The sequence below is a fragment of the Erithacus rubecula genome (genome assembly GCF_903797595.1).
Source record: "Erithacus rubecula genome assembly, chromosome: 3".
In the NCBI taxonomy this organism is placed as follows: Eukaryota; Metazoa; Chordata; class Aves; order Passeriformes; family Muscicapidae; genus Erithacus; species Erithacus rubecula.
Genome location: NC_136689.1, coordinates 130,120,945 through 130,144,338, shown reverse-complemented (window position 1 = coordinate 130,144,338; position 23,394 = coordinate 130,120,945). Strand labels below are relative to the sequence as shown.

The window sequence follows — 23,394 nt, the reverse complement described above, 5'->3', positions numbered from 1 at the left end:
GCCCAGAATATTTATTGAGCTGTTATCTCACATACTGTAAAGTAGTGATGAAGTGGGTTCTGCATGAGTACTCAAACATCCTCAATGTGCCATTACAACTGGAAGCCTTTTTGTAAAACAAGACCTTAGCAGCCTGTGATATATTGTACAGTAATTGATATAACAAACCTGTGATGCATTATCATAGTATTCCTGCTCCAGAAGTGGGGCTGTCTTCTTGGAGATACTGAGGAGAAAAAACCTTCCCCTAATATGTTTATACATTCCCTCAGAATTATTTTATTGGTTCATCCAGAAAGGAAGTGTTAGAAAAGTATGATAGAAAGGGGTATTTCAGCAATCATTATAAAGATGGAATATTAACAGTCTTAAAGTGGCAGAGAGACAGGTCTAATAAACCTAAGCCTTTTTGGTATCAAACTGTGATAAAAAAACAAAAGAGAAAGAATGAAATCAAGCTACAATAAAGAGAATCCTGAGCAGAAACATCAATTAACAAAGAAATCATCCAGGCATTGAACTTGCTTCTGCTAACATCAGCAGCAAAACTTGGCAATTTTGTAAGATGACATCCAGTGCAGAAAAATTAAAAATTCCTTATCAAACTACATGCTGCAGTAATTTCCTCTGGTAATGAGGCGCCCTTTTTTTTTTTAGTTATTCCTATTATATACCATATTTAAATGAACTTTCACTAACACAGAGAATGGACTTCCCTCTCTTGTGTTGCCCAAAAGTATTTAGAGCTGGGACTTAGCATTAATTTATTAACTTACAGATGAAGATCTAATCTCCTGATTATTGTTAACTCCCTGGGAAATGCACGTGAAGGGAGAGTGGGGACCAGAGACAGGAATAAAGAAACATTTTATATCGTTGTCATATAGCCACTGGGAAGTGTTTCCATATTCTCATGGACCCAAATTGCCTCCATAACTTGTCAATCCATCTACTTCATATTCCTGCTTTGAATTCTCTTCACTTTATCAGTTTTCACATTCTTTCCTGTACCTTCCAGGAAATTGCTCTGCACTGCTAAACATATATAGAAAGAAGACTACCAAACGCGTGTCCATCAGGAAAAAGACATATGAATTTCATCTTGCATATGTAATACTTGATAATTTCTACATTTTTATGTGACTATTTTAAGTCCAGACATAAAATGGGAGGAAGGCTGTGAAAATTCTCTGCTAGCTTGCTCACAGGGAAAAGTGAAAAGGAGCTCTTTCTCCTTTTATTCTGAATTTTGTTAAAGTGATTTTATGACTCCGTAGTGCTTCAGGAATTAGTTCTTCCAATGTGACATTATCTTTACATTTAATCCAGTGTTTTTCTGACTGCTTAAATTTAGTGCCATTATGGTTCTTAGCGGTAAATCAGACTCTCAAGTAATCACTGTTTACAATCATGAAATAACCAGATCAATTCAAGTATCCTTTTCCCAGATGAAAATAAGAACCTAGAGGAAGAAGTGATTCCAGAATGGCTTGCTGTCCTCCACCAACCCAGCAGGCCAGAAAGAACTGAGAAAATAAATGCAAAACTCTTCAACATCACATTTGATATAATGATATCAATCTCATCTTTCCCTTCTCCTGTTTGAAAAGTTATGCAAATTTCCTTTCATCTCTATCACTATGATCATTTCAAGTCAACAGTAATCTGATAGTCTGTTTTATAGCCCCTTTGAAATATTCTTGAAAGTCTAGACTTATTTTTTTGTTACTATATCAAAAGTGGCTATTATTAAACTCTAAAAGAGTTTAAAAGTCAGTAATTTTAGTGAAAGAAATCAAAAAAGTGGAACAATCCCATCCACCTCCTCATGGTGACATGAAAGCAACACATTCATAAGAATTGTGAAGTTTAAGAGCAAAGATGATCAAGAGGCTATGCAGGAAACAGAATAAAGCAATACTTTAGCACTGAAAACATCAACTCTCCTTTCATCAGCCCAATGAAGCAAACATTTAACTATTTTTTAACAACAAAACACAATCAGGAAAAAAAAAAATCAAAGACACTTCTATTAGATGAAGCAGTTCTATGCTGAAATAAAAAGGCACACCTTCTTTATGACCCAAGAAAAACTCAAAAAAACCCTAAAAATGCAAAAATAGCAATACATGTTTTCATCCTGTAAATTTTTCATTCAGTTAAATCTCATTTATCATTCAGTTAAACACCTCACACAAAAGTATGAATTATTAAGTTTTGATTGTGGTCCATTATGGCAGATGAAATACCAGCTAATGTGACTCATTACAGCTTCATCTGAGAAGCTTTTCCTTCACTGCAGAAATGGGAAGTGGATGGAGCAGCAGGCTGTAACTATGATGTCTGCAGTCTCCTTTTTGCTTGGCCATGACAGCAGTAACTTTGGCAGACCATAATGCTTTTACAATGGTGTATCACTTTAGCCACTTTTTCCAGCATGTTTTGTGATTTAGTCCCATAACATAACAAAAACTAAAACACCACCAAAAACAGTGTAAAACACCACAGTGAGAACAGAGGTCCTATTCCTCACAAGCAGCCAGCACCCATGAGCAAAACCCAAGGAATGCTTTTTCTAGGCTGTTGTCAGCCAGAAGTTTCATTCTGTAAGCAACAGGGATTTTTCCTGCAATCCTTAGAAAAAAACATCACACTGTCCACAAAATCCCTACTGGGTTTCTTTGCTGCTGACTAATGTGAATGCCTTTTTGAACTCCCTAGAAATCTTGTCTGTGATATCAGCTCCACAGGTTAATTAACTTTTTGTGTTAAAAAATACATGTATTTTCAGTAGGCATAAACAATCACCTTTTAAATTCTTTGAAATGTTTGAGGCCCTAGGTATGACTCAGAGCATAAAATGCACTAGAGCAAAGTGGACTTAGGTAGTCTTCCATCTCTGCTTTTCCTCCTTTTCAGTCACCTTCTTGACTGTGGTCCACTATTCAGTTTTCCTTTTTCTATTTTTGCTTCAACTTTATTTTCTAAACTCAAGTACTTAGGAAGAAAGCTAAAACTTATTACTATGATGTAAGACACTCAGCATTTTCTCTATATTTTAAAAATTGCAATTTCTTATGTTCAGTGTCTTTCCTTAAATAATCCTGAGTCTATTCATTTTCCTAGAGCCATCAAAATATTTATACACATGTAAGTTCTCTGTCCCTAATTTTCATTCACTCCCCACTCCTTTCACCTCTCTTTTTTTCATTCAGCCTTCTTCTCAGCCCTAATTTACTCACTGTAGTGCAATGAGGAAGAAAAAAAAAAAAAAGTACTTACAATGAACTAGTTGTGCTCAGAAAAGGATAATAAATTTTTATGGCTATTTAATGACAAACAGATTAGGAAGTAATTAGCATCTGCAGGTCTGTGGCACTGAGGTGTAAGATGCAGCTCTGGCTGAACAAACCCTCTTCTCCTGGGATAGGCACAGACAACAGCAGTGCCCATTTTAAATCCAGGAGCCCCGTGACAGCAAGCCATGCCATCCACATTACAGAAAACATCTGTCATTATTTTCACCTCATCTATCAGGGTCTTTAAAATCAAAAGACTCTGCACATGCACAGTGAGAGACACAAACCTGAGCCATACACTAGATTTGGTATGTTTACTAAATACTGGATTTAAAGTGGGTATTAGATGGCTCTTTCTCCTCTATCTGCCAAACATTTTAAAAATTGATTGGGTAAAACTGCCCATCCTGAAGAGCACTTTAGCTGTGAACATGTAAATACAGATTTTTGCATGGCAGAAAGCTGTCTTTCCTACATTAATGAAAAAACTGAAGGACAATATTTTACCCTTGAATGCACCAAGTAGTTTCTGTTGAAACTAATGTACTACTCACAGTAGTAACTGCTGCTCTTCATAATTACCAGCTGTGGTCACTGGGTACTTCAGATAACACTCCACATTTGTAACACCCCACACATCTCCAATAAGTGCCATGCTTTGTGGCACTCCATGGCCTGAGCAGTACCACTGGGCTCTGGGCACAACATTTATCTACCCTGAGCTTTGACACCTACTCACCAAACAGAGCAGGCTGCTCTGTGGGAAGCTGAGTGCAAACCTATTGCAGCTAGGATTCTCAGTTCCTGAATCCTACAGAACATTTTTCTGAAGCCAAATGTCATCTCTACTTCTTTGTATCCAAAGCATACTCATACAAGACACTTCTCACCTCTCTGCTTTCCTATCTACTGAAGCAACTATTTTATTACCATTATGTGTAGAATAAAGGGACAGAATGTTGGGCTTTTTAAACAGCATACAAATACAACTTTACACTTCAGGAGGAAAGAAAACAGAAACACTACACAAATATTAGAATACACCTAATTTTAAAGAGTGCCCAAATGTCTGACAGTAGGAATGAGATTTTTACCTACATAACACAATTTTATTTTTCTTATGTTCCCATATGCCTGCTTTAACTAAAATGCAATGTTTTAAATTAAAAGGTCTCAGCTTCTTCTCTTCCTTGGGAGACATACATAGAAATTCCACTGGGAAGTGCAGAGCAATTCCTAAAACCAAGTGACAGCAGACCTATTGAATTAGCTATTTCTGATCTTACCTTAGCTGACAGGACCCACCTGGCTCAACAGGTTGAATTTCCCATATAGCAGCATGAGGGTACAGAGATCTCTCACAAGGAAGGGAAAAAAAATATTGCAAATACTTTCCTGAAATTGCTGGAGATTCATGAGGCTGTAATATTGCTAGAAGACAGAGGCCATCTGCCTTTACCTATATAAATCTAAGAAGTTTTCATAAAGAAGGCACAGCATACAATTAAATCCTTTTGCAGGCATTACAAGGAAAGCCATTTGATCTTGTCATGACACTAATGCCTCAAAACACGATTTCACTTGGTGATTCCTGGCTGACTGCCTCCAGCTAATGATACAAGCAGGAAGGACCATCTGAGAAGTCCTTAATCAAAACACTAATTGAAAATGTGTTCTATCCAGAGGTCAAGGTCATTTTTTTCTTTATGAAACACATACAAGACAGCCAAAAGGACAATTTACTTAAATCAATAAGCAATAATACCTGCAGTGATTTACTGCAATAGTAGAACAACATGCACATTTAAAAGGAGAGTATCTCCTCATCTAGGTTACAAAGCTCTTTAAAATGGAGCCAGAGCAGCATTTAGTTCCCTTTGGTTGCAGTGAATACTTTGAAGGTTGAAATTACATTCTCTGTCGATCACTGGAAGACAGGGATAGGGACAGACTATTGAAAAATTTCAGTGTCCTTTTGGCTGCCTTCCAGTCCCATCTCCAAGTGGCTGCTATTCTATTTAATGTAACTGGAGTCTACCCTTAGGATGAGTATCTTTCTTCCTGACAGTTTTTGTTCTTTTTCAAGGCAGGGGAACAGTCACAGACCAACAAAGACTGCCTCTTAAAGCCTCAGCCAGAGGGCTCAGGAGTGGAACAACATGGACAAAATGCTGCTGCTGCTTCATGACTCTTGTGAACGAGTTTCTCTACACTTTCACTGAAAATGCAGACAATATAATAACCGAGCTTAGGATAATTCCTCAGACAGAAATGGTTATCAGTTGAAAATATTTTAAAACAGCAATGGGTTTTTGAGCAAAATCTGTCCCACAGCTGCAATACATGACCAGCCAGAAAAAGATACAGTCTTGTTAAAAGATTACAAGCTCTAACTGTTTCTTGTAGGAACCATGGAGGCATTTTTACTACAGACACATGCTAAACAGGTTGCTCCATATAAGAGCTTCAGACTTTTAATCCAGGATTCCAAAACAAAACCCAACCTGCTTAATTCTCCAAAACCTTCACCCATGAAAGGTTATATAAATTCTCTAAGTGGACAGCCCTGGGTTAATAGCTAATGTAATTATACCCTGTTTGTACTGACCAGATAGCAAAGTCATGGCAGTGCACAGGTTCAACTAACAAACAGTCTGTGTCTAACCCAGAGTGCCCTTGGGGCACACACTGCACATACCAGGGCACCTTTCACTGTGTGATTGTTTTCCATGGCTACTGGTTCCACAATTAGCCAAGCCCCAAACTGACCAATTTCAGCAGGTAAAGTTGCAAGCTTCCCTGGCCTTTAGACTTCACCAATTACCAATGTTCCTCATGGAGCTTCTTCCTGCTCTGCACTGCAGATATTTGTGCAGCAGAGGCTCTGAGGTACACAATAAATTGGTACCTTCTGCTTGTTATATCTGCAAGAAGAAAAACACTAAGGAGTTTAGCAGACATTTATGCTCCCCAAAATAGCCAGGACTGATTCACATTTACCCTGACTCACATAAGTTGTCACAATCACATTACTTTCAGCAAGAACATCAGTTAAAAAGGATTTGTGTCAGGACCACAAGCAAAGAACTATTCCATTACAGCATGCCTGTGCTAGGAAGCTGTTAACATCTTCAGCAATTCCCTTAGGAAATGTCAACAGCATCACCAGAAAAAAAAAGCAAACATTTGTTTGTCTAAATATTAAGAAGAGCCTGGAACAGTTTCTAAAATGTCAACAAGAAAACCACACTCCAAAGCAGCACGATTTCTTTTTGTTGCAAACAAAGAGTTCTTATGTTAGTTTGGAAAGCAGTCGATAGGGAGTCAGCCTGGGTAGCAGGGTGAAGCACATATTCCTCTTCACAATATGGAAGGAACATATTAATAATGCAAATTATTTTAATGTTTAATATTGAGGGAGAGACAAAGATACTATGTATCTGTGGGATAAGAAAAGTAAACATATAAATATCATGCTTTTAGAAAAGGAGTGAAGTCTAAGTGACATCTAGTATTTCCCAGCTACTGGGATACTGTTTTCTATACACAGTTATGAGTGAAGTATCTTTCACTAAATGTATTGCTTATTTTTTTTACATACAGCATAAGTCACAAGACTCTAGCATTGACAGTAGCACTAACAAAACCCACTTTCCAAACATACAACACTGCTTAAGAAATCTTCCACACTTTACAATAAGCTAATAATTATTCAATACTTTAGTGTTCTTATTACATAATAGATATGATAATATTAATTTCTCATCTTTACTGTGTGGCAATTAGCAGTGATGCACACTGATTGCACTACTTTTTTATTGCAAATAGAGCCATATAAAATCAGTTGGAGGTTCATTGCCTCTGCTTATCACATCTCCAATGACTTTTTTCACTCTTTTCTTTTTTCACTCTCTATCAATCACAAGGATATTTTTCCCTGCTAAACACTTGAGCTGGAAGCTGAAAGTCGGGTTAGATGCTTACTCATCAATTAGTAATTAGGATTTTGCAGGTCAAGTTCTGCCCCAGTGTCAGATATCAAGTTACCTTTTACTGCAGCCATGTTAAATACAAACCTGCATCCATACCCTGTACCAATAATCTTAAATGTAACTACTTCCATCCATGGGAGTTGATGGTTACCAGACAGGAAGAGGACACAGAACTGAGCTCAGCTCTTCATCTGAATGTGTTCTAGTGAAAACAGACAAGAAATCCACTGACTACCCTCACAGCTCTTGATGCCTTTACCTTAAGCAGGAAGAAAAGCCCACACCCACACTTTTGTGAACATTATACATGAGATAAAGACAAAGGCATTTCTACCCTCTTGTTTTGAAGAGCTCCTCAATTTCATTTGGAGTTAAAGAAAAAAATTATTCCACCTCAACAGGCAGCAATCACAGAGCAATGAGTTCTCCAGCTGGTGTTCATGTTCCCGATGAAATACTGATTTGTGAGGAAAGAAAAGCTGATACTCAGCATCCATATCAGGGAGAGAGAAGGAATCCTACCTCCCCTGCCTCACACACTGATGCTGTATCTCTTCTGGATCCTGCTGATAACATATGCTCCTGAGGCATCTTCTCTTGTTATCACAGACAGTGCAGACATGCTATGCCATGCCAGCCTTCTCTAGTATTCCTGAGCTCCTATAAACACCACATGGTTCCACACATTTAATCTGTTTTTATCTTCAAAAGGAAGATACTATTTGGGGAATTTAAAGGAATGTACTTAATTCAAAGGAGGTTTATTGAGCATTCTTGCTTATAAGGTGTTTTGAGGATGAGTTACCTAATAAGAAAGATCCATTAAATTGAGCAAGATGATTCTCAACATACCTTGGATAGGGTAAGACGATTACTTTTTTCCCTTTAGTTGTGGCCCTCAGATCTAATTCCCACTGTAACAGAGAGAATATGCCCAGGAAAAAGCCTCCATTACTATTCCTACTCGTGACTACAACATGACTTGAGATTCTGCTGCAAAAACAGCTGGCAGCAGAGACAACATGGTTCTGACAGTCTCATTTCCAGACTATAATATCTTTCTGATAGTCATGTAAATACATTTTTCACATAAATGAGTCTGGTCCCTAAAGATTACAGGGAGTAGGAAGAGAGCTTCCCACCTTCTTGACAAGATTTTGAGTCTATGCATCTCTATATTTCTCTTTGTGCTACCAAAAAAGGCCTGACAACAGGACTAGAGACACCTGTAAAGTCAAGCACATCTGCTCTTGCAGAACTAAGGGCAAAATGTGAAGTTATAATAGTGAAAAAGCATCATTATCTGAAGTCAAGTATCCATTTAACCACATTTTATCTCATTACCCATATAACATGGGTGCTCCTTATGCTCCATTTTCTCTCTGGAAACAGAGGCATTGACCCCACTGGATGCAGTCATTCTTTTTGAATTCTTTCAGGGCCCCAGGGAGACACCTGAAACATAAGGAGGAAAAAAACTCTCCTATTCTATGAAAGAAAAGCACAATAGATGCTCTTTACTTAAAGCAGGACAGAAAAAAAAAAAAGTTCAAGGAAGGGCTTCTAAGTAACAGGAGGGATGAGTAAAGGTGGGAGGGAGGCCTTTCACATCAAGGGATGTTATGATGCCTTTTATCTCCAGTACTGGAGATACTGGACCCAGCATTTAAATACACCAACTGCTACTGTACACTGACAGCAGTGCAAATCACTGATTAGGCTGGGCACCAGCATAAAGCAAATATGAGAGACCATCTCAGTGATACCTCTGCCAAAGATGTTGTGCTCCTATCCACTAAAAGCAAAGTCCCTGGGATGTAAAGTGCATTGCTATTACCCATTGAAAGGGTTTGCTCTCTTGGTTCCTCAGTGCATGTTCTGATAACAGCAAGTGAAGAACATCTGCTGGAGTCCAACATCCTGCAACACAGCAACCTCCAGCCTCAAGTCTGAACGTGTGCTGGACAGGCAGCTACATAAATGTGTGCCAAAGCTTTTGGGAAATACATACATCTTTTTAAATATGACCTTTTTATTGAGGTTCAGTTTACTTATTAGAGCTCAATTCAGTCAGTATGGCAACTGCACACCAAGTGCCACTACACTTTGACCAGCAAGTCAGCCAGGTCTGCAGATTTTTAGGGAACAGAGAATGCTACAGAGCATTATATATAAACATTAGCTCTGAAGTTAATGAAGTTTTGAGCCAAAACCCACTCACTGTTAAGGGAGAGCTGTTCAGGAGTAGCCTCGAGTAGATTCTTCACCACATTCACTGTATGTTTGGTATGGACTTGGTTGTGCTTTCCTGTGTGATCTACCAGTCTGGAAGCCAATGGGCAACATTATCTTTACAATTTAGACCCAATTTAAATTAAGAACTATTTAATTCCCCAGCAATTCAAGACACATTCAGTCAGTTTTACATCATCAATATGTTTTGAAGTAGGGAACACAAGGTTTTGGAGCTGCTGGCTGGAGATCCAGACAGCTCTGTGCTGACAGCAGGAAGAGTGTAGGCTGCAACTACTGCTCATTCTGGAGTCACTACATTATGAGCAGACTGATGGTCAAACTTCTGCCATCTGTATCTCTGCTTATTGGACTCTGCCTATCTTGCTATATACCAAAGCTGGAAAGAGTCTACTTCTGTTCAGTCCACCAGCTACTGTTTAGAAAAAAACCAACCAAACAAACAGCACCACCCTGGCTAAAACTCTTATTTCAGGACATATAAACATGTTTTGTGACCTTCAAGGCCCTGGTCCTATAGAATTTAAATATATTACTAATTTTAAATATCAGAGAACTGCACCTTCCAATAAGTCAACCAAGACTGCTGAAATGCATTACAGCACAACTCCTGGCTCCCAACATAACAAGGAACATAACATTTCCAGTGTGTTAAAGAATATTGGTTACACAGGCTCATATTTTCACTCTGCTAGGCCTCAGACAAGGCTGCTGGTTGCCCTAGAATGAGTACAAGGATACAAGTGCAAAGATTCAGGACAATTCAGCAAATCCAAGATACAGCATTAATACTCTCAATCCACAAGCATTGTTGCATAAATTTGTTCAAAATTATGGCACATAGTTGTAAAATCACGAAAGAGTTTGGATTTGAGGGGACCTTTAGCACCTACCTGCTTTAATGCCTTGCTCAAAGCAAAGTCAGCTTTGAAAATAGGACTGACTGAAGTCAGGACAAGAAAGAGCCTTGTCCAGTCAATTCTGGTGTGTCTCCAAGGAAGGACATGGCCAGTAGGTCAAGACAGGTCATTATTTTCCTTAACTCAGCAGCCATGAGACAGCACCACAGTATTGGGCCCAGCACTGTGGGCTCCCCAGTGCAAGAAAAACATGGACAAACTAGAGCCAGAAGAATTGGTTTCTCCATCCAGAAGCAACATTATCAAATAAAATCAGTACCAATTTCTGTCCAACCTAGTAGAGACAGTCAACTTTCTTTTTTGTCACTGTAAAATATTGCTTCTTAAGGTTCTAAGGAATGGTTATAAAACTTAAAATATTAAATTTACATTAAATTTATATTTATTATAAGTGTCATTTATATTTTAAATAAAAATATTTTGCCATTTCTGAAGCCTGGTTCTGAAAGTTTCTGGTTGTCCCATTTCAATTTTTTTTTTTCTCTAGTAAGTTTATATTCCAAACAGAGACACTGCACTTTAACCTGATGCTTCCAAAAAAGCACACCTCTTGCCTTTCATATTTATTTTTACTCCCAAATCCTGACCAAATTTGTATATTTAGTGTTTCCTAGATTCAGTTTTCAAGCACATGAATTTAAAAAAAGAACCCCTTCCACAAGAAGACATACAATTTGTTTCAAATTTGTTTCAAAATCCCTTTTAAAATATCAGAGACCTCTTACCATTAATAACTTGTACATATCTCATGGGGATTTTCATAGACATTACAGAAAGAAATCAGCCTTAAGCAATGTCCTTGTGAAACATACAGCATACCACATTTTTATTACAGCTGTGCATCTTCAAATACCTGCTTCATGGCTTATATATGCAAAAGTACCAGCTTCTTTCTCAAACACTAACCCTCAGCCACAGAATGCAACAGCCGCATGTCTAAATAAATACTAGTTATGGTTACCAGAGAGTCAACACAAAATATATTTTCATTCGGAACATTTTTCACCGCCGCTGCGCGGTGAGAGCGATATCGCATTACTGAAAATATCCACAAATAGACAGCGGCGGGGCCGGCACAGCACCCCCACGCGGGTCAGGATGGCCGAGCGGTCTAAGGCGCTGCGTTCAGGTCGCAGTCTCCCCTGGAGGCGTGGGTTCGAATCCCACTCCTGACAGCCTCGTTTTGGAGCCGCGGTGAGGATTTTGAGCGTCAGCTTCGGAAAGAGAGTCTGAGAGACTTTTGGCACCCGCAGCTCCGGAGGGGAGGTTCTGCTCTCATCATCCAGGTATCAGCCGACAAGGAGGTAGGGAATGGCTCAAAGCTGTGTCAAGAGTTTCAGACTGGACACTAGGAAGCACCTCCTGACTGAGTTGTTAAAAAACTGGAACCTGTTTTGTTTGGGTTTTTTTGGAGACTTTTGGACAATTCACTTAAAAGTTTGCTTTAACATTAGTCAGCCCTGAATTAGTCAGGCACTTGATGATCAGTGTAGGACTCTGCCAACTGAACTTTCTATTCTATGCTGTTCTATTAAAAAATTTAACAGTGGTGCCCTAAATTAAAATGGAAAATCCAGTTGTTTCAACCTAAAGCAGGGATCAGTTCATAGTGCATCCCCCATGATCTGGTGGGGTTTTGCTTGCTGGATGCCAGGCCAGGCACCTCACCTGTGCACTGGGAATTGTTACTGGCCAGGATGGGCTTCTGCTGCTTTGGGGAGTGGCATCCACCTGCCAGGCATTCACCTGCAGTGTGCTGGCATTGCTTGAACAGCAGGAGAAGGAGTGAGCAAAGGAGAGCACAGAAAGAAGCAAAACATCCCTGTCTCCCTCTTGCCAGAGGTGAACAGTTATTTTTGCTCTAGGTGATTTCTAAAGCTACAGCTTCCAGCTTAATGCTACATGCTTGTTTTCTTACTTTTAACTTGCTCTCCAAAATATTCTGGATATTTCTTTGTGTTCTTGATTTTTTTTTAAATTGAAAAACCTCTCAAAAGCAGATATGAATCAGTAAAGTAATTAAATTTTCATGTTATATATTTAGAGTTAAATACACATTAAGTGAAATTCTAGAATATAGAGTATTTCTGAGAAACAATATCACAAACAGTCACAAGAACATTCTTCCCATGAATAAAGTGGAATACTATGATTTTTAATTAATGTTAAATATCCAGCACTGCAAACACTCAGCAGACATACAATAATGACCTCTGAAAATACATAACACTAGATCATTATAAATGGGCACTTAAAATAGATGAATCAATGGATAACTATCCCGGGAAGAAACAAACTGAGGTAGCATTTTAATTATGTGCTAACAACAAACACTGACAAACTTATTCCTTCCATCTGCAACTACTACTAAACAGCCCTTGAACAGAGGGTTTACCTGCATGAAATACTTCTCTACCACACCTTGTGTACAGAAGATATACATTTGGTTTTCTCCAGAACTTAACCCTTGGAGTGATATTAATCCATCCATTCTTACTCAGCAAGCAGCACTACAGGCTGTCAATATATAAAGAGATGCTTTCATCTCCTGAACTGCTCAAGTGTTCAATTCCACATTCCTGACAGCAATTGTGCCAGTATAGGAATTATGGAAGCAACACATTTGCCTGCTATAAACACACAAAGTCCAACATGTCTGATCTACCAAACAAAATCGATAGGCAGCCACCTAAAGCAGCAACCCTGAACTCTGCAGGATGCAGAGCTGGCATCCCTGGGATCCCATTCCTGTGGGATCCATTTAGGACACAACCTGAAATCAACAACTTCAAGTCCCACCAAGACAATTTACAGGAGTAGTTTAGTATCTACCTTATAGAAATACCAAATCAATATTATTAGGAGCAATTTGATCTAAACTATGAGTGCAGACTCTTCCTAAAGTTTGAAGAAAAATAATTCACTGAAGTAGACATATATAGATATACATATAAACCATTAAATAATTATATGTCAGAAGATAAACAGCAACATTAAGGTCATGAACTTCCTCACCTTCATTTCAACTATAATATGAATATTGAGACCACATAAATCAGAACAATCAGAATCTACAATAGGAGATGTTTTAAGCATCCTAGAAAACTAAAAATGAGAAGACCATTAAATAATTATGCATTCAAATACCTACTCGGGACTGCAGCTTTTTTCTGCAATCCCCTCCTGACCCTACTTTAATCCCCACAGAGAGTCTTGCATGAGGGGCAGAGAGAGAGAACTACAAAGGGCTCCTGCCACCATTCAGGATAAGAAAAGCCCCAATTCCAGTGGCAGTTCACAAGTTACTTCAGTAGTCCTAGAATTCATCCCATAATGCAAATCCTCTGTGAAACAGCAACAACATTACAGATACACAGAGCCACAGGAAAAACACTGCAGCCTAGACCTCCTCACAGTTTGCAGTTAACAGCATTTCCCTTCAAGTAACACATCGTAATGGGTAAATTATACACGCAGGCAAGATTTAATTTAGATTTTCAACATAATCACAAAAACCCATAATATTCTTCCAAGCCAACTCTTCCATAATTACAGACTATAAGAATGAACAAGACTAAAAAGGGAGAGGGAGGGTTAAATCCTAGGCCATCATAAACAGAGACCATAGAACTACATTAGGAAATCTCTGCATAAAGTTCAATTTCTTTTCCCAAGCAGATCATTTTTCCTGAATTAAAGGACTGAACAGAACAAAATCTGTCAAATCCTTCATTAATATTATGTGTGTAATAGTCACTTTTACAACTACAGACCAAATTTCAGCAAAACACATGGAAACTCACAGAGCCTAATTCTGTGGAGGCAAGTCTCTTCCTGTAAATTTGCTTTCAGAAACTTTCACAAGGTGGACTAGACAGAATATAGAGAGGTATTTGAGGGGAAGAAAACAATCACTTAAAAAAATCTGATTATCAGCATGTATGCTTGGTATTTAATAATCCCATGCTGATATCTGCACTCATATACATGCTGTTTAGTGACAGTAGGAAACTCTTCAAATGAATATTGTCAGCTCTGTAGTCAATTTAAAACCAAAATAATCATATTAGCTAGACAAGATCTTCAGCCTTAAACAACTTTCATTAGTAAAGGAAGCACATGATCAGCTTTTTCTGAGATAGAAACTGCATATATCTTAGCCATTGCTAGTCACAAGGATTGAGACCAAACTCTCAACATTTGCATGTGCTATGAATATTTCCTGTGAGAAAATGTCACAAGGTGAGAAGTACAGAAAAACAAAGAGCTATGATTTTTTTCTCTCTGTGGCATGATGCACAAAGCAGCACTTCTGTTCAATATGACAGAAAAAAAAGAAAATATTTGCCATTCTGTTTCTCTTCTTTAACAAAGGGACTATGCACATTTTCAAAAAAGTGTATTTTGTGATGCCAATGCAAAAAGGAGATAAAAGCCACAGAAAGCTGTTGTGCTTTACCAATGGCCAGTTTACCCTAGGGAAGCCTCTATTAAATACAACCTTTAAATTAATAAGGAATAAGGATTTCCTTGCAGCTCCAGCCACGGCTGCACATGTGAGCAGAACCATTATTGATGAGAAGGAGAAAGAACAGAGGCAGACCCCACACTCTGTTTGAAATCCCCTTGAAGGGGTTTCAGGGAAACAGATAATTTTATGAGCAAGCTGTAACTCCACCATTACCCTACTGCACCATCCTACATGTGAGGACATTGCCACACAGAACTTACTCCTTCAGATACATATTTTTTTTTCTCACAAACAAATGGTTATCAGCAAACTTTCCTCATCTTGCTTTTAGGAACGTTGCCCATGGAGTAGGGGAGAATACAGCACAGCAGAGACCATGTCATCTGCTCATCACAGAGCATAATAGATACCCAGATCTGATCTTGCCACTCAGCATGGGTCACTGACAACTGAAATAAATGGGAACTACTTGCAGTGCTTCTCTCCTGACACCAAAGCTACACATCACTTTGAAAAGATTTAGATGAAGTTCAGACAAGGATATGCTAAGTATGTGGACACTGAAGGAGTTTTGAGATCTCATTACTTCTACTGCTCATTAGTGGATAGGACAGGATATTTCCAACACTTTCTAGTTTTAAAAGGTTGGTTTTTTTTTTTTAAACCAAAGTGAAAAGAATAATCAGGATACCACAGATCACCAGCTCCCTTTGTCATTGAAGCAAGCTTACAGTGACAGTTCAAAGCATGTCTGAATTTGTGCTTTTCTTACCAAGAAACAATACAATACCAGCCACTAATGGTTTTGGGTTTTTTGCCCTAATGAATCTACCTTGAAAGGAATCTACCTAGGGTTCAGTGCTGTTCACACTTATTAAAACATGAAAATTGGACTAACTCTGTTAAGGACATTGATAGTTAACTCTTGATGTTAATTAAAATGTCAGCTTTATAAACTGGAACCAACTCAGACAATGCAAGTCAATCATTGTATTAAAGATGTTGCATGCAGCAAGTCATCTCTCAGCACAAGCATCCTGGATCTCTATTGGCACAACTCACACTGCAGAGGAGCAGGCCCAAGGGGCAGTTTACACATGAGGAAACACAGGTGCCTGGAAAGTGAAAGTAACAGATGTTTCTGATAGCACAGAGACCCTTGTGACAGCAGAGGCAAAAAGCTACCTGTCACAAACCATGCTTGTATCTGGATCTCCTATAGAGACACAGTCAGAATATGGGGCAGCTTGTTATTCTTTCTGCTTCTAGAGCTCTTCATACAAATTATTAAATAAATTTATATGCATGCCTGTCCTTGAGCCAGTCTTCCTCCATTTGCAAAAGCCACATTCCCCTCTAAAAAGTAACGCTGCCTTTTGACTGTCAGCCAAACCACTAGTTGTTTGCTGCTAGAAATAGTAACCCTTATCTCAGAGTGGTAATGTCACACTCATATTTAACTGGAATTAACTTATTTTCCTGTTACTTCAGTGCTAGTGCTACTGCTGGCTCTGGCAGCTCCCACCCTCCCCTGCACAGCACAGCATTGGTTGGATGGTCAGACCAGCTCAGCATCCTCTGGGATGGTGGCCAAGACCAGCCTTGGTACAGAAATCAATACAGACAGTGGCAATCAGCAGGATAAACAGTAGGACAAAGCTTCATTGCTTCCAGAAATTTGGGGTTCAGGGTTTCCTATTGTAGAGATATTTCTTTGCCTCATACCCTGCAAGAAGGTCACTGGGGCTGGTGGGACCTCTTGGGATCTTTCCCACTCAGAGCCAGCTCAACTGCACAGATTGCCCAGGGCCACAGCCAGTTTTGATTGTCTGCCAGGACAGAGAATCTTGTGGCAAACTCTTTCAGCGTTTAACCACCTTCCCATTTAAAAAAAAAAAAAAAAAAAAAAAAAAAAAAAAAGGTTTTGGACATTTTCTGAAAGTTTTAGCATTCACATGCTGCTGCAAAACTTTCCAGAGCCTGCCTGTGGAGCCTGAGGAGCTGTGTGCAAGCCAGTGCATGGGTAAGGGCAATGTTCCTCATGTCTTCCTACACTCTGAACAGGACCACTGCCCTACCTTAATGTGAAGCAATGATCTTATAAAGGCTTTAAGACAATGGCATTCATTACTTTAATCATAATATTCTAAGATACACAGCTTTTCTGGTTTCTGGACTTCCCCTATGTTGTTCATAAGGCTTCCTGTCCTTGTCATGAGCTGTGGAGGCATTTAGCATTGCTCCATAATATCCAGAGAAACAAGATCATTCTGTTTACAACTAGTTTATCACAACAAATGCCAAAATATTTCTCTTCTCTCACAGTAATAAAGTCAGGCAAAATGCAATGATTTGCCAAAAGGTAAATGACCTTTTAATGCCATCTTCAATTCTTGGAATTACTCTCATGGCTTTTTTGCTCTTACTGTGCATCTGTTGCATTTATTTCTCCTCTTGCCAGGAGACTCCCCATCTACTATATACATTTGAAAGAAGTATACAGGCTAAAGGCAGCTTTACTTATTTCAGTCTTCAGACTCATTTTCATAACAATAGCAGCAATAGAGAGAGATATTAGAATAGAATTACAGAAAGGTTTGGGTTGGAAGGGTCACCTCTAGTTCCAGTCCCACTGCCATAGAGCAATGTCCTTCCCTCCACACCAGGGTGCCTCAGTCCCATTCAACCTGGCCTCAAACACTTCCAGGCACCCACAACTTCTCTGGACAACCTGGTCCATGGTTTCAGCATCTTCACAGTAAGGAATGTTTTCCTTGTATCTAATTTAAACCTACCCCCAGCAGTTTAAATTCATTACCCTTTGCTCTACTACTCTGTCCTTGTAAAAAGTCCCTCTCCAGCTCTTCCATAGCCCCTCTTTGGGTGCTGAAAGGTGCTATGAGGTCTCCCTGAAGCCTTCTCTTTTCCAGGCTGAACAGCCCCCAGCTCTCTCAGCCTTCCCAGGAGATGTGTTCCAGCCTTCTGACCATCTTTGCTTCTCTTGTCTGGACTTGTTCCAGCAGGTTCATTTCCTTCTTGTGCTGGGCACAACATTCCAGGTGGCATCTCAAGAGCAGAGCTGAGGAGCAGAATCCCCTCCACTGCCCTGCTGCCCAGGACACATTTGACTTTCTGGGTTGTGGGCACACATTGTCAGCACATCCCAAGCTATAGGTCCACCAACACCCCTCAAGTGCTTTTCCTCAGGGCTGCTCTCAATCCATCCTCTGCCCAGGAGGATGCCCCAACCACTGTGCAAGACCTTGAATCTGGTATTGCTGAACTTCATGAGGTTTGAACGGGCCCATTCCTCAAGCCTGTCTATGACATCCCTTCCCTCCAGTATGCCAACAACACCACACACTTGGTGTCATTGCCAAACTTGCCAAGGGTGCCTGCCAGGTTCAATCCCCCTGCACATGGCATCAACAAAGCTGTTAAACAGCAGCAGTCAGCAATTCTGATCCCTGAAAAAATGCCACTTTTTACAGCTCTGCACATGGATATCAAGCCCTCAAAAGAAAACTTTTGGATTTTGGCCATCCAGTCAGTTCCTTATCCACCACATGGTGCATCCATAAAATCTATATCTTTCCATGTTAGAGTCAAAGGATGTCATGTGGGACAAGTCCCAGTAGATGACAGCTGTTGCTCCTCCCTTATCTGCCAATATTGTAACCCCATCATAGAAGGCCACCAAATTTTTCAGGTATGATTTACTCCTAGTGAAACTTGTCTGCCACCAATCACATCCTTATTTTGCATGTGCCTTAGCACAGTTTCTAGGAAAATCTGCTCCATGGTCTTGCCAGGCACAGACATGAGACCACCTGGCCTGTAGTTCCTCAGGTCTTTTTTAAAACTAGGCTTTCTGTTGCCCCCTCTCCAGTCAGTGGAAACTTCAGACTGCTATGACTTCTGAAGTATAGCAGATAGTGACTTAGAAACTCCTCTGAGATCTCCTTTAGGTCCAGAAGATGCTTCTCATCAAGTCTCATGGACTTGTGCATCTTCATGTTCCTTAGACAGTCTTGAACCTGATCTTCTCCTCCAACATCTTCTTCATTCTCCTGGTTCCTGCCTTTGCTTTCTGCCTCTTGGGCAGTGTGGCTGGAGTGCAGTTGGTGGGGACTGAAGCAGAAGAGGATACCTCAACCTTCTCAACAAGGTCTCCCACTTCCTTCTGGAGAGCGCCCACAATTTCCCTATTTTCCATCTGTCCTTGCTTCCACACTTTTTTCTGAGTTTGAGTTTACCCAGAAGCTTCTTGTTCATCCACACAGTCCTCCAAATATTTTTGCCTGATTTCTTATTTGATGGGATGCATCTCTGAGTTTGAAGGAGATTTTTGAATATCAACCAGGTTTTTTTATTTCCTTTTCCCTACAAGTCTTTATGCCATGGTACTCTAGCAAGAGGAGTGCCCAAGAGGGACAAGATCTGCTTTCCCAAAGTCCAGGGTAGTGAGATTGCTGTGCACTCTCCCCGCTGCTCTAAAGGATATTGAACTCCCCCTTTCATGGCTGCCCTTGAGCTCCACAATTCACTCCAGCCCCTCTTGTGGGGTGACAGCAAGGTCCAGCACAGCATCTCTCCTTTCTGGCTCCTCTCTCTTGGAGCAGGAAGTTACCATCAGTGTTTCCAGGGACCTCCTAAATTGTTTATGCCCTGTTAAGATGTTACTCCAACAGGTATCAGGGTGGTTGAGGGCCCCCATGAGAGCCAGAGCTTGTAAGAATAGGAGGCAGCTCCTATCTATCCTACCAAGGGCCTCATCCACTCAGTTTTCCTGCTTGGGTGGCCTGCAGCAGATCCTATAATGTCACCTGTCCCTGCCCTCCCTTTAGTCCTGACCCACAAGCCATGGGTCAGCTCTTCATCCATCCCAGACTCCACATACAGCTGGTCACTAACACAAAGGGTGATACCACTACATCTTCCCTTCCTGTCCTTCCTACAGAGCATGTATCCTTCCATTCCAACACTCCAGGCACAGCAGTCATCCCATCACATCTCTGTGATATTGGGAAACCAGACATAGAATTCTGTGTTCAGAAAATAACCTTGTCCAGGTTAAGAAACAAACAAACAAACAAAAAAAAAAAAAAAAAAAAAAAGGGAGGCTTTGGGAATGGGGGAAGCTTCCATCTGACAGTGCAGTTCACAGAAAAACAGGCATTCAAACTAAGATGTCATACAGAAGAACAAAAGTTCACCACAACAGGGCTTAAGAGCTGTTCTTTCACTGTGATTATTTAATCCAAAGAATAACTCAGTTACATTACAGATGGAAGAGCAGAGATAAAAGATAAGACTACATGAACTTCCCTAGCTCCTCATTGAGTTTGTTACAGTTTCAGATTGGGTGTTGAGAAAACTCCATTTCTTCTGGACAAACATTTAGTGAAAAAGAAAGCAGGTTTCTACCTTGGTTGAAAGATGGATAAAAGGGTGGAAAGCACTCTATATTAAGGCATTAGAAAGACTATAGGGATTAAAGCAAATACAACATGATAAAGAGCCCTGTGCAAAAAAACAGCTTGCCCCTTTGAGCTTTGCTGTAATACAGATAGAACAATAAATTATACCCCAAACATCATCCAAAATAAATCATGGACCATATCTAGTGGTAAATGAATTATTCCTGCTCATCAGAGCTTCTCTTTTTCATAGAGAAAAATCTCTCTAGACAGTCTGAAAATAACTGAGTGCATTTTTTCCCCTGTAACTGTGAGAAAAAGGAAATAGGGCTAAAATTTCCATGTGATAAGTTCAATTTCAACAGCTAGAATTATAATATGGCCACCTAGTTATAAAATACTTGCTATAAAGATTTTACATGTATTAGTGAATTTTTTTGATATCTTCAAGCTTAGAAACTGCTACAGAGAGGACAAATCAAAAATACTGGCTGTAGGCAAGCCAGTTTCCTGTGCTCTTCTAATAATTTACATTAACAATAATAATTTACAATAAAATTACAATTAGGGAGCTTAATGAAATCCAGCACATCAGATTAATTTTACAGGCTCTACTCCTCTAACTTGTACTACCATGACATGTATCTAACCCATTTGCTCCATACAAGTATAGGGCAAATGGGTTAGATCTACAGAATAATGTTATAGTCTTCCCTTCAGACTGATTTTTTTTTTTCCTTTCTAATAGTATTCAAGAAAATATTTTCCAATTAATTGAAAGCCCTTTAGTACTCCCACCAAATTGCTCCTCAATGACTCTGGAGCAGATACACACTTTCCCAAATGCCTTTGATTTCTTCTCTGCACACACAGACATGCACTTAATTAAAAGTTCCCATTGAAGTGGCATTAGTTAGGCACACAAGGCATACCAAGTTGCTCTTGGGCTTCCTGCCAGAAAGCCAGGAGTGCTGATGCTTTCCTTCATTTACTTTAAAGTGCCAGCAAAACAGGCAATTTATGGCCACATAAATATGGAGCCAACAGCCCATGACCACTACCTGCAGCAGTACAGCACAGACAGACTGAGCTGGTCCCCTTCCCTGGGACTGATCCATGCTGCTGAATACAGAATCAGAACATACTTTACCAGAGTGCTTCCCTAACACCATAATAAAATACATCAGCAGTATGAGTGGTTAAAAAGGTATCAGGGAGCAGCATAAAAAAATCCCATTAACAAAGCATGGGACTATTATTCACCATGCTGAAAATTTAACCTGGGGTTTTATACACCTAGAAGCAGGATGCAGACATATCACATTGTGAAATTAAGTTTGGTTTTTATCAGGATATTGGGATTTTTGTTAAGAAATAAAGAATGGGGAGAAAATATTTTGGTCTGATACAGCATTGTCCTTGAGGGCAGGGATTTAAAAAAAACATCCAAGAAAAGGGAGATATCTTAGAAATTATGTAATTGCCAAAAGCATCTGAAAAAGTCTGTAAGATACAGCAACTACTTTAATGACATGATACCAGTTCTGCTTCAGAAGGCTTCAGAGATGTATACAGCAAGCTAAACCCTGAGAGAAAATGAATTTCTGACCCCCAATGTAGCTATTCTTCCACATGAAAATGCAGCAGAGGCTGGATGATGCCACTTAGCTGTTAGGTGCTGATTGGCACATGTGAGCTTTTCACATTGAAGCTGGAATTAAACAAGAGTGGTTTCAAATTGAGAGTAAGTTTCACATGTAGCAGCAATAATAATTCTCTAATCTACAGACTTCATTCCTTAAGAATCAGAGAAATGTTATTAAGCTATTTTTGCAGCCAGAATCTAGCAGGAACAGCTCTGCTAAGACTAGATATGTACCACTAACAGGAGATATCTGCAGGGCACTGAGGCCCAAGATCAGCATGAAATCTGAACATGAGGAAAAGTTCATCTTTGCCTGGGAAATCTCTCCATGCTTTCCTGTGCCTAAAGAAATGACTGAACTGGGGCATGAGTACCTTCAACTGACTCCAGCATTCAGCAAAACTGACCTTCAGTTTATACCTTGGCATATTTTTCTCCCAAATGCACTTTTGGAAAAGAAAAATCATTTTCCTCATCCTGAATACTCTTGCTTAAAGAGCATTATTAGGAAATTCATGTCAAATTCTGACTTCTAAAATAGAAGCAAAAAAATTCCACTGATAGTGGAAAGGCAGCAGTTTGCCCTTCAGCAGGAACCTGAGCAGGGTGTACAGGAAACACATCCTTGTAGAGCAAAAAGCAAAGCCACACACACAGTAAAGGTCTTGCTCAGAAATTTTGTGCCTCCTGACTCTTCTAAAGCATAAAGGATCTGGAGCCACAATAAAGGTGTCTGCCGTTTTGCTCACACATTTATTGCTTGAGATCAGCTGAGAAACAAATAAACACTTTTCATTCCACTGAAAAGAAAACAAACAAAAACCAATCCCATCACTCAGATATTAGGTCCTCTTTGTATTTTCTAGTGCCAGCCTTTGAAAGCTTCTTCCTTTTGAAGAAGGAACTTGTAGCATTAAAGGTTATAGCTATTACCCTATAAATAATGCACAGGCAGCAATCAGACATTTCTACAGAAACTCCAAGATAAAACAAATAAACACATTAGGATAATTAAATATTTCTGAGTATTAGACCTACAGCAGAAGTTGGTGTAGAAACAGATTACTTTCACTAACAAAATATACATGCCAAGTTAGCTGGTTAGCTTATGTAAATGCCTTTAAAAGGCTCTGCATAAGGCACAGTAGAGCCTTATTGTGGAATAAAGTTCAGTAAAAATAAAATTAAGAGCATATTAAGTCTAGAAAAATTTAAGCAGACTTAGATTTTACATTTTCATTTTGTAAAATGTACAATATATTCAGGTATTCACATTCTCTAATTAGGGATGCAGTTTCTTACAGAAGCTTTTTAAAAATCTTTCCACAGTTGTAAAAATTTTGTGAGTTTATTTGCATGTATAGGAAGCCAAATTTTTATTGGATGGATTGTTA

At 39.4% G+C, this 23,394-nt stretch overlaps 1 protein-coding gene across 14 annotated transcripts in view; it reads right to left on the bottom strand.

Moving 5' to 3' along the window:
• Nucleotides 1-23,394, bottom strand: part of OXR1 (oxidation resistance 1) — a 255,302-nt gene that overhangs the window by 193,304 nt on the left and 38,604 nt on the right. The gene's annotated exons all lie outside the window — the stretch shown is intronic.